General features: G+C 43.3%; 1 long non-coding RNA gene across 1 annotated transcript in view; it reads left to right on the top strand.

The window, feature by feature from the left end:
* LOC107837677 (uncharacterized) overlaps nt 1-11,259 on the top strand; it is a 37,471-nt gene extending 26,212 nt beyond the window's left edge. The window contains exon 3 of the long non-coding RNA XR_001663716.1: nt 11,124-11,259. This is a non-coding gene — a long non-coding RNA (uncharacterized LOC107837677). The remainder of the gene's footprint in view (nt 1-11,123) is intronic.
* Nucleotides 11,260-12,883: the final 1,624 nt, after the last annotated feature.

Genomic DNA, 12,883 nt, shown 5'->3' with positions numbered 1-12,883 from the left:
CACACACACACACACACACACACACACACACAGCTAGCGTGGCTCTTCACAGGCCGGTCATTAGTCATCAGACGTATCAAAGGACGACGACAGGAAGTGAAAGCAGCCTGACAAGCAGCAGTCCATCTGGCTGGCAGGCCATCGCTCATCCTCAGCTGACAGGAAGCCCTCCATGCATCTCAATGCTCAGTTTGCTCAAAGACAAATTTTTGGGGCTTTTTTTAGAGAGGTTAAAGGGTTCTGTTAAAAGATTATGAACAGTTAAGGTTTTAAACGTAGAATATTTACATCTACAGTGCATAACTCTCTCAGTCCTCTGATGAATCTCTAATTCGTCTCATTCATCACGTCTAAAGGAACATAAATCCATTTAGCAATAGTCATATTCTGAGTAAATATGTGACAGTTTTCACTGTCTTAGTTCAGTTACTCAGTTAATATTTTGCTACAAGTTTCTTTCCAGCCGATGTTATTTTCAGATTTCAACCGAAGTCCTTCGTGATGTTTAAAACAAGCTAAAACTTTGCTGATTTTGGACAAAGCTAAATATGCTGACGACATGTTTTCCTAACAGGCATCTAGCCAGATGTTGAAAATATTTAACTTTTTCGTGTTGCGTCGCCGGCCCTTGCATGCATGTCTACTTGTGTGAACCTGAAATTTCATATGCAGGAGTTACGCCAGCCACTCGGCTGGTTGAGGACATTTCTAGATAAGAACAAAATGACTTCCTTTTAACCTTTCTGGACATAAAAACTGGGAATGTTCAGACATGTTTGGTTTGAGACAATGAAGCATTTCCTTAAGCATTTTTTGAAAAATAATTTCAAGTTTATAAAGTTAAGCATAGTGATTTAATCCTGACTAATCACAGCACTAGCGTGTGAGTAATCTGATTATATTAATCTATTGAGAGCACTAGAAAAATATTTCCTTATTTCCAATTTTATCAAAATTATTGCTAATATCTTGTCTCGTCTTGTGACTTTTATGTCGTTGTAGCACTACTTCCCAGCTTCATGCTACAATCATGGAACCACTTTTGTAATTAAACCTGCTGTCATTAAAATAAAGTAATTACGGATACAGTCGTTGCATGAAGCAGCAATCCATCATGCTAGCAAGCGCAACAAAAGCTGGTGGCGCCAAGCAAGGGCGAGTAAAAGAGCTTTACCTCCTCCACTGTCCCTTCGCCCCTCTCCTCCAGTCACCGCCCGCCCAGCCCGTATGCAGGGTGACCCTGTACTTTTTGCTGCGTGACCAAGCGCCTCTCCTGCTGCACAGGAGGCATCAATTACAGGCCCTGGCCGTCCCCGTGTCACTGCTCTGTAATTAATGGGCTCTCCCGGCGCTGCGCCTTGGGGCCTGGCCTCACCGTGAACTCCACAGGAATTCAGAGGCAAACACACACACACGCACACACATGCACACACACACACACGTACACAAGAGAAAAGCACACATGCAGGTCCTGGAGACGCTTTGTAGGATGTGAGATGCTGGCTAGCACCTGTTCTTCAAAACGTCGTGGAAAACTGGCATAAATAAGAGCGTTGGTACATTAGCACTGAAGGACATACCTGTGTGTAATTTTGTTTGAGGGAGGGTCTCTCTCTCTCTCTCTCTCACACACACACACACAGAGGCGCAGCCCCCCTGCCTGCTGACCCTTCATTTGTCAATCAGCTAGACAAACAGAAGCACAAGGTTTCCCCAGGTCACGGGGTCATGGGATCCTGTGCTACTCCATATCTCTACACACACTCCTGATGCCTTCCCTCCCCTCTCAAACTATCCAACAGGATTCAACCTGCACCTGTAAAGCCTGGCACACGCACGCACGCACGCACGCACACAGACACTTCAGAAACCCTACAGTACCTGAACACACCACAGCAGCTTCTTCTCCATTAACCATAAAAATTGCACAAATTGAAATCATGAAAATAAATTTGCTTAATGGAATCACAGCAATTAAAAAAAAAACTCCTGTTTTTCAATAAAAAAAATGTTTGGCAACACTTTATTTGATGGTGGTCATAAGCCTGACATGACACTGTCATAAACGTGACATAACAACATGAACATGAAGGAGTTTTTATGAATGTTGATGACTGTTGCCATGAAGTGTCATTTGGTAAATTCAATTTTTAATGCAAAGTTGACATTTGTACTGGACTTTTAATGCAAATTTTAGTGTAACTTTGCATTAAAAGTGTAATTATTTATCCTATAAACACAATAATGACTCCAGTGAATAATCTCTCATGGCCGGAGGTTCGGATTATTTTTTTTCCTTCATCAGAGACTTACTCTGATGAAATAAGTCTGACTGACCCAGGCAGGGTTATAGGAGCCAAAAATGAATGGAAAAAGCTTCGATACAAAGATATTGGGACATAAAATACATTTAACTTCAATATTCAATAACATTTTACCAATGTTATCTCTACGCAAATACTAAAAAGAAAATGATATTATTAAGTACCAAATGTTGTGTTTGGAAGAAGGAAGCAGAAAGGTGAGACATGAGGACAAACCCTGCAGATGTTTCTTTCTGCTCCAGACACGCTTGAGATACTTCTTGAAGTTTTTCTCTTTCAGTTTCTGCTTTCACTTCTTCCCTCTCTCTCTCTCTCTTTCTTGCAGGTTCCTTCCTGTTTCCTTCCCCCATCACTCGCTCTCTAAAATGCCGTGCCTGTTGCTGACACCGAGCGTGACCCTGGCTTTATTGTTGCACCGGGGCAGAGGCTCAAGCGCGGGGCAGGAGCTGTCACCGCGGTGATTAAAGAGCGCATGTTTTCAGTCAGACCGCTCAGAGGGGAGCGATCCCTGAGCGGCTGCAGGGAAGGGCGAAGGATGAGGAGCTTTCTGCGTCTTTCTCATCTGAGGAATGAAAGCATTTTGTAACGTGAAAAGACGTCAAAGGGGGCAAACGTTGTGCTGGTTGTGGTCAAGCCATTATTAATAATAATGATAATAATAATAATAAAACCTTATCCATCATATCTGTCGATCAGTAGATGACTCTGCAAACCACCGTCTTAAAGGACTTTTTAAAAGCAGTTGTGCGACTGGATTTGTTTTGCTTTTCCTTTAAAGAAAATAGTTTGTTCTTTGTCTCGTACCAGGACTGCTTGATTGGTTGAAGGAGGCAGTTTAAGTGTGCATTTAATTTCTCCTCAGACATTTTTTAGGGTTTGAAGTCAGGAGAAATTGAGCTACAAGTCATCATTCTGAGTGGGAGCTTTCTCACCACTCTCATTTAAAACGGCGATGTGTTTAAAGCATCTGAGTCAATGTGCCAAAATACAACCCATTTCATACCCACGCTTCGCTGTTTCACAGCTTCTTCTTCTTCTGTTTTTTTTTTTCTTTTTTTTAAGTGTCAAGGTTAAAAGCAACAAAAGGGAGGGAGAAAGGTTTAAAATGAAAGGAGAGAAGAGAAAAGGAGGAGAGAGAATGCAAGACAATCCCCTAGAAGTCTGCTTCTACTGCTGCAGAAAGTGAGAGGAAAACAGAAACAGAAACCGAGAAACCGTAGCAACATTTTACAGCTTCTACTTCCGTTCCTCACCGTGAACAAACCATTTGGTGATCACGCATTTAACCATTACTGTTTATTTCTCCTGGCACTCAGGTTGAGGATATAATGTTACATATGACATAGGTGAAATTTGACTTGCATTTTAAGTAATAAAATTCCTCAAGAATACCTATTTCCATTTATTACGACTCTGAGCCTCGTTTGGCTGGCAGACCTGCATTAAATCTGAGAAATTATGACCGCTGGTCGAGCCAAAGCAAACGGCGAGGCCTCCTGCTGAAAGACGTTATTTATTATCGTCACATTTCCGTACAGCAGACTGGCATGGAAACTCCTTCTTGTACCTTGTATGATTTGAAAACTATTTTAAAAATCCAGTGCAAGCACAAAACCCAGCATGCCAAATAAAACGATGAACAAACTGGGGTTTTCTTCACTTCAGGTTGTTTTTATTCTTATTCATTTTCCACTCATGCAGCTTCTTCAACCACCTTCAGTGAAAATGTCGATGTGGAGTTTAAAAATAGAAACTGCAAAGGAATACGACTTGTTAATAGCACTTAGTAAACTTAGTAAACTTCAAATCAAGTACTACATGGTTACGTCGGGTCCACTTTTGTTCCTTGAAAAAGATTCCAAACTTGTCTAAACCCGGCAAAGTTCCTTTAAATCGCTTTGTGGCAAACTCCTCACTATGTCCAGCAGACATGACAGCCGGTGTGTGATCTTACCCGTTTAAAGTGGGAATAAATGTGTAGCTGCATATTAGAATATCAGACAGAGAGCCATAATTTTCCATGTTGAGAAGTGACGACCTGTAAAACACTCAATTACGCATCCAGCAGCTGTAAACTTACTGGAAAAAAAATTAAATTAGCGCAGAGTTATATCCCCTCGTTGGTACCGAGGAGTCATTTCAGAAGCTTTCCTCTAAACCTGTCACATTTGGGGATGTTAATAGGCAAAAGAAAATATAGGTATTGTCATCTAAGCCCCATAAAAACAAATTCAGACCACCATGAGAGAGAGAGAGGGTGGAAAATAGCAGCTATAGGACAATTTGTCCTTGATGGCTCAGAAAGAGGCAAATAAAAAAGCTGCTTGTTGAGTTATGGCACCAGGTTGAGGGGAGAAAAAAAAAAGTTGTAGATTAGTATTTTGACCATTAGCCCTCACTCCAAAAAATATTATTTTTATTGATGTGAACAGGAATCGGTTTCTTCTAAAGCACTCGCGAGGGCAAAAAAATAAAATAAAAATAGGGCCATGAAAGCACCAGGCAAGGACAGAAATAAATAAATAGTCCTGCTGCCTCCATGTTTCATATAACAGTCACCTCCGAGAGCTGTGGGCCTCTGTGTTAGGCGTCCAAACTAAACACATGGAAGTTTGCTTAGCCATAAATTAACAACTTGACAGTAAAAGTGTTCAAGCTAATTTGTCAAACCTCGCTTGTTTTTTTTTTTTCCATCCTTTAAATTCATTGCAGCAGTTTTTTTTTTCTTTCTTTCTTTCCACAGACCGTCCATACCTTGCAGTATTCTGGAAAGATAACTCCTGGAACTAAAAGCCTTCAGCTGTAAATCATCTGCGCTGAAACCGAAATCCATCAGTTCCCCCAGTACAGAAATAGGCCTGAATTAATTCCCGCCCAGGCACAATTCATCTCCGTGGGTTTCCGCCAAGGGACCGGGGCTCTGTAAAAAAAAAAAAAAAAAAAAACCTTCAGGCGTCAGATCAACATCCAGAGCTCATCAACAACTAGTTTTTTTTAATATTTTCTTGTTAATTCAGCAGTCATGTTTCACTAAAATGGAATAATTACTATTGACACACTTTTGCCATACATGCCAGTGCAGAATAAACACGGTGATGCCTTGGGCTCGGAGCGTTAAACAAACAAATGTCTCGAATATAGAGGCAGAGCCGCTGCAGAATACCCATAATGCACTTTTACTCTACTCAGAATTGTCCAAATGTTGATTTTTTTTTAAAAATTGAGAACAATCACAAAGTCTGACAAGCAAAGAACAAGCAAAGAGTGGAGACACGTTGCAAGTTATTGTTTATTGCGCTCAATGCTGGGGGGCAAAAAGACGATTGTTTTACCTACCAACAATAATGTTAACTAATAGAAACCTGGAGACGTAGGTATTATTAATTTAGTGCTGTGCGCCACAGTAAAGGGAAAAAAACGCAGAAAAACAACTCAAGACCATTCGTATTCTTTGTTTTTTTTGCTCTCAATGTCGGATTTGCTACGCAGACCCGTCGCCATAGCAACTGACCGACTACAGTTCCGTTAGTATATCAGGATTCAACACCAAAAAACGTTTCCCACACGTGGAACAGAATATTCAGTCCATCACAGTACTATGTTTTCAGGCTCGATGTTTATTTTGTGATTATTAGTAAGCAATCGTCTGAACACACAGCGGCGATTGATCAGCTAATTTAAACACCTGCTCTGCTGACGATCTGTCAGAGTTGGTGTGTTTCGGTCCACACCAGAATTTGGCGTGAACCGAAACACGCCCAATTCTGCAGCACGTCTACATGCTAAGGTTGTCAAAGTCAAGCTAGCATTGACCTGCTTCCCTTTACCTCAGCAGATTAGTTTTTTATTAAAACTTTTCTCCAGACCTGTGAAATGTGAAACCCTTGGACCTTGTTGTCTGGTTGATGTAGTGTTGTCAATAGTAGCAAAGCACTGCGTTCCTTTTTCTTTTACATATGTATTTCACGTTAAGAGTTGTCAGGCTGACAACTTGTCAGCTAAAACCAATGGTAGCCATCGTCAGCGAGCAATTTTTGCTGGAGGGTTGGATGTTGCGTTCATGATGTCACACTGTGTTCTTTGACATCAAAGCTGGGGACACATTGCGTAATGTTTTTTTTTTTCTTTTGCACAATTTTACCCACAATTCTTTGTTGGGAACAGCCTGCATCAGTCGGCAGGATGAGTTAGCAGTAAAATCTGTCACTGTGTGAGGGTAACAGACCCGACCTCAGCTTTAGGCAAACAAAACGACCGAACACGTGTTGATAAAAGTCAGATTTTCAAATCTGTAACTGTAAGTCAAAAGTCCTCTTTTCCCTGACAAACATTTTGCGCTCCCCCACTCTCCTCGTCTACTAGCCGATGAAATCATTTCACAGTTGTGAGACGTCAACATAAACAAAGATGACAGCTGTTTAGTTGCAAAGGGTTGGGCTTGGGTGGAAGTGTGAAACACATCTGTGGCGTCTTGGCAGAGACGAAGGCCGAAGGTAAACATTTGACTCCAGTTGTTTCATTGCAGCTGTTGCAAAATCCCTGATACGATGTCCTCGACAGTCAGATTAGTGAACCAGCAGCACCATGAAGCCCAAGGAACACAGCAGACGGGTCAAGAGGATTCTGGAGAATCTCACGCATATCTACAAAAAAATCTGTCCCTTATGAAAAATGCCAAAATGGAAAAATGTCACGAGTAGTTTGGCTTCCAGAAGCGCAAACCGTAGACGATGCAACAAATGTGTCAAAGAAGGTGTTCAGGTCCGATGAGAACAAAACTGAGCTTTTTGGTACTCAGGCAGAACGCTACATTTGAGGAGAAACAAACTGCGAACATTCCTCTGAACATGGAAGAAGGTCAGAGGTGATGGAAGGACGGATGGAGCTAAATGCAAACAAAGAGCAGAAAAATGACATCATTTTGATTGTATTTGTTTTTTCTGCCATGCAGACCTGTGTAGTCTAAGCTAGTGCTCTCAAGTTCCAAAAGGACCAATGTCCTGAAACTTTTAGATGTGTCCCTTGTCCTACACACCTGAATCAAATGGCTGAACTCTATCACTAGCATCCAGTCGAGCTCTACAGAGCTAATGAGCTAATATTGGAGTCAGGTGTGCTGAAGCAGAGAGACGTCTAAAAGTTACAGGACCCTTGAGGACCAGAGTTCGACCACTGGTCTAAACTCTCACCCTGTCTCTTGGTAAAAGGTTCTCGTCTCATTCCAATGTGTGACACATCTGCATCTCTCATCATCACATTCAGAGCCATTTTCATACCTTTACCCCCCCGTGTTATGTGCATGTGTGTGTGGTCTGTGTGGCTCTGAATGTGTGAGTGTGTGTGTGCCGTACCCCGAGGAGAAAAGACAGGCACAAGAGGTGTGTGTGTGTGTGTGTGCCGTACCCCGAGGAGAAAAGACAGGCACAAGAGCATGAAATCCAGCAAACCTCCTCTAATTCCTGCCTGAATTTACGGCTCTGGGATACATGTCATGCTTAGTCTAAACAAACGGTCCTTTGTCACTGACAGCAGCCTTTGATCACAGCCAATCGGATTCACCGTCTAGCTGCCGCACCGGATCTACCCTGATGCACACACACACACACACGCACACACGCACATGCAGTCCTAAGGTGTACCTGAAAGGATACACCCTCTTCCTGAAGTCTAAGCTCTATTCTCCCCCACATTTCATTTTATTCTGAACTTTTGACCCCTAACAACACACCCGGCCCTTCACGGGGCCCCACCAGGTGACTGACAGCTGCGGGGGGAATTATGGAGCGCAGGGCGGAGATCGGTTGGAGGCAAAGCTTCAGGGATCATCCAGCAGCACGCAGAGGGAGAAGGTTACACAAGCTGATGTGGCTCCCTCCAGAGCAAACTACCAAGGCCTTTACCAGGTGATATTCTCACCTGTCGACTTCTGAAGATCATTCTCTGCAGATTCCATCCAAAACCGAGTCGGGCTTTGGGTTGGTGGAGTCTGAAATATACAATAGTGAGGGAGAGAAAAAAAAGGAGTAAATTTCCCCACCAAAAATCTTAGAAAATTTCACAGTTTCAAAGGTTGAAAATTTTAGACTTTTTAGCAAATTTTTGGCTTTTCAAAATCAGAAATGTCCTTGTTTTTTTTTTCTAGAAAATTTCTGAAATAAATCATAATTTTTTAGCAAATTATTGACTTTCAAAATTCATAAATGTCCTTGTTTGTCCTAAACCATTTCAGGGATTGAGCTCAAAATTTTGAACTTTTTTCTCTAATTTTTTGACTCAGAAATTTCCTCCTTTTTTCTAGACATTTTTTTTTTTTTTAGCAAATTGTCAACTTCTGAAACTCAGAGACGTTCACGTTTTTCTATTTCTAGCAAATTTCTGAGAATAATCTCAAAATCCCTGACTTTTGTGGCGGACATTTACTCTTCTTTCTACCTGCAGCGTTCCTAATACGCTGCAGCAGAAAAGAGTGGTGTGGTGGGATTCCTTTTAAGCTGTCAGCCGGTGGGACATGCAAATGTGTGCGCTAGCGGTGTAGGGTGATTTAGCATGTCGCTACTGGCCTGTGGGATTGACAGTAACACCGGCTGACTTTGGCGCACTGGAGGAGGGGGAGGGAGGCGAAGACTGGCGGCACTTGTGTAACAGAGACACACAGGCAGGTACTGTTCTCCTGCTGAGCTCGAAACAAACCGCTGTTGACATCCCTGTCACCGGCGCTCATTTCCAGCGCTCAATGAGATTAGACTCAACTGGCGGCGGTAGAGACAGAGGCATCAAATTAAGCGAAAGCGGCTGACAGCGAGCATGTTCGCTGCGCCGGCTTTCTGCAGGCTGTTTTCTTCCGCTTTGCTTCGCATGAAATGTTATCTTTCAGCCTGCATTCCAAGAGGAGGGATCAAAGATTAAACTTGGGGCAGATCTGGAGAGACTGTTTGAAGAGGGAGTGCTCCGAAAGATGGAAGAAGAAACAAGAAAAAAAGAAAGAAAAAGTGTAGGTTGGAAACAGCTGAACTTTAAGGTAGAGTTACAAGACGGGATTTCGTCATCCGGCTTCCACTTCTCCAGACTTTGTTTTTGTGACATGGGCATAATTCACGACTCGGTCTCACTTTCCGCCCAGCGCACAGCGCAGAAGATATCAAATTCCCACCGCTCTGTTGCTCACGTACGTTTACACCCTGAGACGCCATCCGTCGCGCGCACGGCAAAGCAAAACGCCCACCCGGCTGAGTGCTAGGCATTTCGACATAGTGAAGTTGTCAGGGAAATTGAGAGGAAAAGACACAGGGCATATTTTCACAAATCTTCCCTGTTGGCATTGCTGTGCTCTGGCACGGGGCCTGTCAGCAGCCTGTCTCTTCAGTTTAGCCATCAGACACAGCCGGGGTGCCAAATGCACTGGGACGTGCCTGTCCTAAGACGGAGGGGTTAGACCGAGTGTGGAGACGGAGGTGTGCACGTGGAAATTCGAGAAAGAGATGCTGGAGAGGAGGCAGGAGATGAGGGAAGCACAAGAAGAGGTTTTGATGTGACTCTTAAACACTGCGCTCCCAGCTCTGACTCTGTAAAACAGAAATGTCAAACTGCCTGCCTGCACCCCCTTCTCACCAGATCTGTAACCCAAACCGCCGGGGCTCAGGGCGCCGCACGTCGCCTCGGCTTTGCAGAAGTTGCTCTGATGAGGTGGCCGATGGCCAAAGCCAGGCGGCCTGGTTCACCGGAGCTCTGCTTTGGTCCTGATGGATGTCTCCCACAACCCCCCGCTCTGCTTGCTGCTGCGTTCCTAAACACACTCGCGGTCTCCAGCTGTGAAAGGCGTCCAACCGCCGCAACAGACGCATCGCTGTTCTGCCTGCTCTCTGCTGAAGCCGGCTCCTGTCACACAGGACGCTTAATTATCACAATACAGACACACTATGTTACAGCACTGTCTGGGGACGCTGAGGCCCCGTTCACACAGTTTTCAGTAATAGTGCCAACTTTGTTGATATTCTGCTAATGTCGACAGAACGCAATTTCTTATTCCATTGAATAAGAAACACAATAAAAATCACGTGGGAATAAGTTTTTTCAAGCAATTAGTCATTAAAAACATGCCGCGTCATGAACTACTTCCTGTCGTCTTCTTCGTGGTTTGCACCAGTGGCAACATCGGGTTGTTGATCATGTGACTCGTGTGACGCGAAAAAATATTTTTCATTGCAGTTTTGCGAAATAAACAATTTCAATGCTGCCAAAAAAAAAAAAAAAAACACGCCATCCTAGTGTGTTTCCATTCAACAAATTTATTTTCTAACCGTCAAATTGTGCAATTATATAGTTGTCATGAACGGTGTAGTTGGTGGTGGTGAGGAAGACGCAGGTGGACCCAGGATGTAGATGAATGAGATGGTTTTAATTAAGATTACGCTCAGAGTAGTCCAGGTACAGGCAGCACGGCAGACAGACTAGCGCACAGCTAAGATGCCGGTAGCAACAGATTAACGGAACTAACATGCAAGCAAAACACAATCCAGGACATAGCAGTACGACCGGAGAGCAGGACAGCGTGTAACCTACATAGACAAACAAAGACAAGGACCCGACGAAGAACACAGACAACAGGTGGGTTTAAATACACACGGGGTAATTGAGGGAATGAGACACACCTGGGAATCAATCAACGGGGAAGACGCAGAGACAGACTCACAGGGAACAGGACTACACAGAAAAATTCAAAAATAAACACACAGAAACACAGATCGTAACAATAGTAAAGAGCAGCTACTGAAACTGTGACGTACATTTACTCCTCGCCAGGGCTTGGAGTCTCTGTCACCGGCGCTGTTTGAAACCGGGTCTCAGGATGGAACTTTTCGGAACACGAGCTGCGGAGGCGTGAAGTGCTCCACGGGAGTACATGGCAGGACACAAGGCTGCAGGGTTTATTCTACACATGCATGGGCAAATACCAACTAAAACAATCCCATATTCTATGGGATACATGCCTTACGTGAGCACTTTGTTCATGGAAGACAAGATACTCTTTACTAGAGATGCAAATGTTTCGATTTGATTCTATTGCTACTCGATTCAGAAACGATTTTCAATTCAGAAAGTATTTTTCAGCAACCAGTTTTTCTGTTCAAATGGTAGAGTTTATATTATATGACTCACAAGAAGAAAAAAACGTAAACATATAGAACATTGATTTAGCCTTTCTATGGTCTTTGCACAAAGCACGGAAAATGCCAGAACGTGAGGAAGTAGGGAGGGTTTCTCGTCAGACTGTCAGTTCCCAAAACCACACATTAAAAAAAAAAAATCTTGTAAAAGCACACGCAGGGCCAGTGTGACTCCACTGGACCACCTGCAGGATTAAAAGCTTGTGGGGTCCAAATGACCCCCTCCCTTAAGACCACTGAGGGTGAAAACAGTTCTAAAAGGGTCCATGCTGCATCACATTCCATCAGTCTATATTTAAACAAAAATAGGTTTATGCATAAAATTCTGTAATTCAAATTACCAGTATTAGGTTAGCTTAGCTGTGTTGCTTTTTCTTAGATACATTTTTTTTTAATTATTCAAACTACACACAGTGAGCCAGACGCCCGATGCAGTGGCCAAATAGATGCATAATGCGATACTCTGTATACCCACAAATTGGAGCCACAAAGATGTACAACTTAAAATCACTTTTTGAGCACTTTGAATCGATTCAGAATTCCCAGGAATAGGAATCAGTTTTCTTTCTTTTCTGCACCTCTGCTGTTTTCTAAAGGAGGTGGAAGCCAATGGTCAAAAGCGCATGTGCATTTTGACTGCATGCTAAAATTGCAGCGCCACACAGTGGCCTGGCATGACTTCTACAGCAGATTCATGGTGTCTTTGCTGTCTTGTAATGTGGAACTTTCCCCCCAATCAACGTCCACAAATACCGGCAGTATCCAGACAGCGGCCTCGTGTTAATGTGGCCTAATGCAATTATAGCAAGCTTTCAGCATCCACATGTGTGTTGGGGCAGTTTTATACTGCAGTAGCATAATATGGTGGATAAAGGGCCACTGGAGTGGCCAGTGGGGTTCAGCTGAGAGGACATTGGGGGTGTCCCTCTGTCCAGCAACTGTTTCAGAGTCGCTGCAGGAAATGAGGATGTGAATGTTATCAGAGACAGTCTCTCTGTGCCAACTGTTTGAATGATCTGTGTTTTCTGTTCTAAATTACTTCATGTCGTACATTTTCTTTCATTTAAGTCTTCATCCAAAAACCACAATACCATGAAACTGTAGTACTTTTACTTAAGGTTATAATATCTGGGCATACCTACTGTTGTAGTGTTTTATTCTGATATTTTTAACCTTTCTAACACTGACTGGTGACATATATGCTAAAGAAAAACAGCCAAAGGAGAAAAGAGAGGTCAGCCCACTGCTGTCAGACTGCGTGGAAGCCTCACAGGAAAGACCGGAGGTCAAAGCCACCTTTCACCACAGTCCCTGTTTACAGCGGGGACAGTGGCATGGTTACAAACAAGGACACGAATCTGTGCTGCACTTTCGCCTGTGTGCAATTGTGCTTGT

The sequence above is a fragment of the Poecilia formosa genome, unplaced genomic scaffold, assembly GCF_000485575.1.
Source record: "Poecilia formosa unplaced genomic scaffold, Poecilia_formosa-5.1.2 Scaffold167, whole genome shotgun sequence".
Taxonomy (NCBI): Eukaryota; Metazoa; Chordata; class Actinopteri; order Cyprinodontiformes; family Poeciliidae; genus Poecilia; species Poecilia formosa.
The sequence above is the reverse complement of the archived record's forward strand: the minus strand, read 5'-3'. Positions and strand labels throughout refer to the sequence as shown.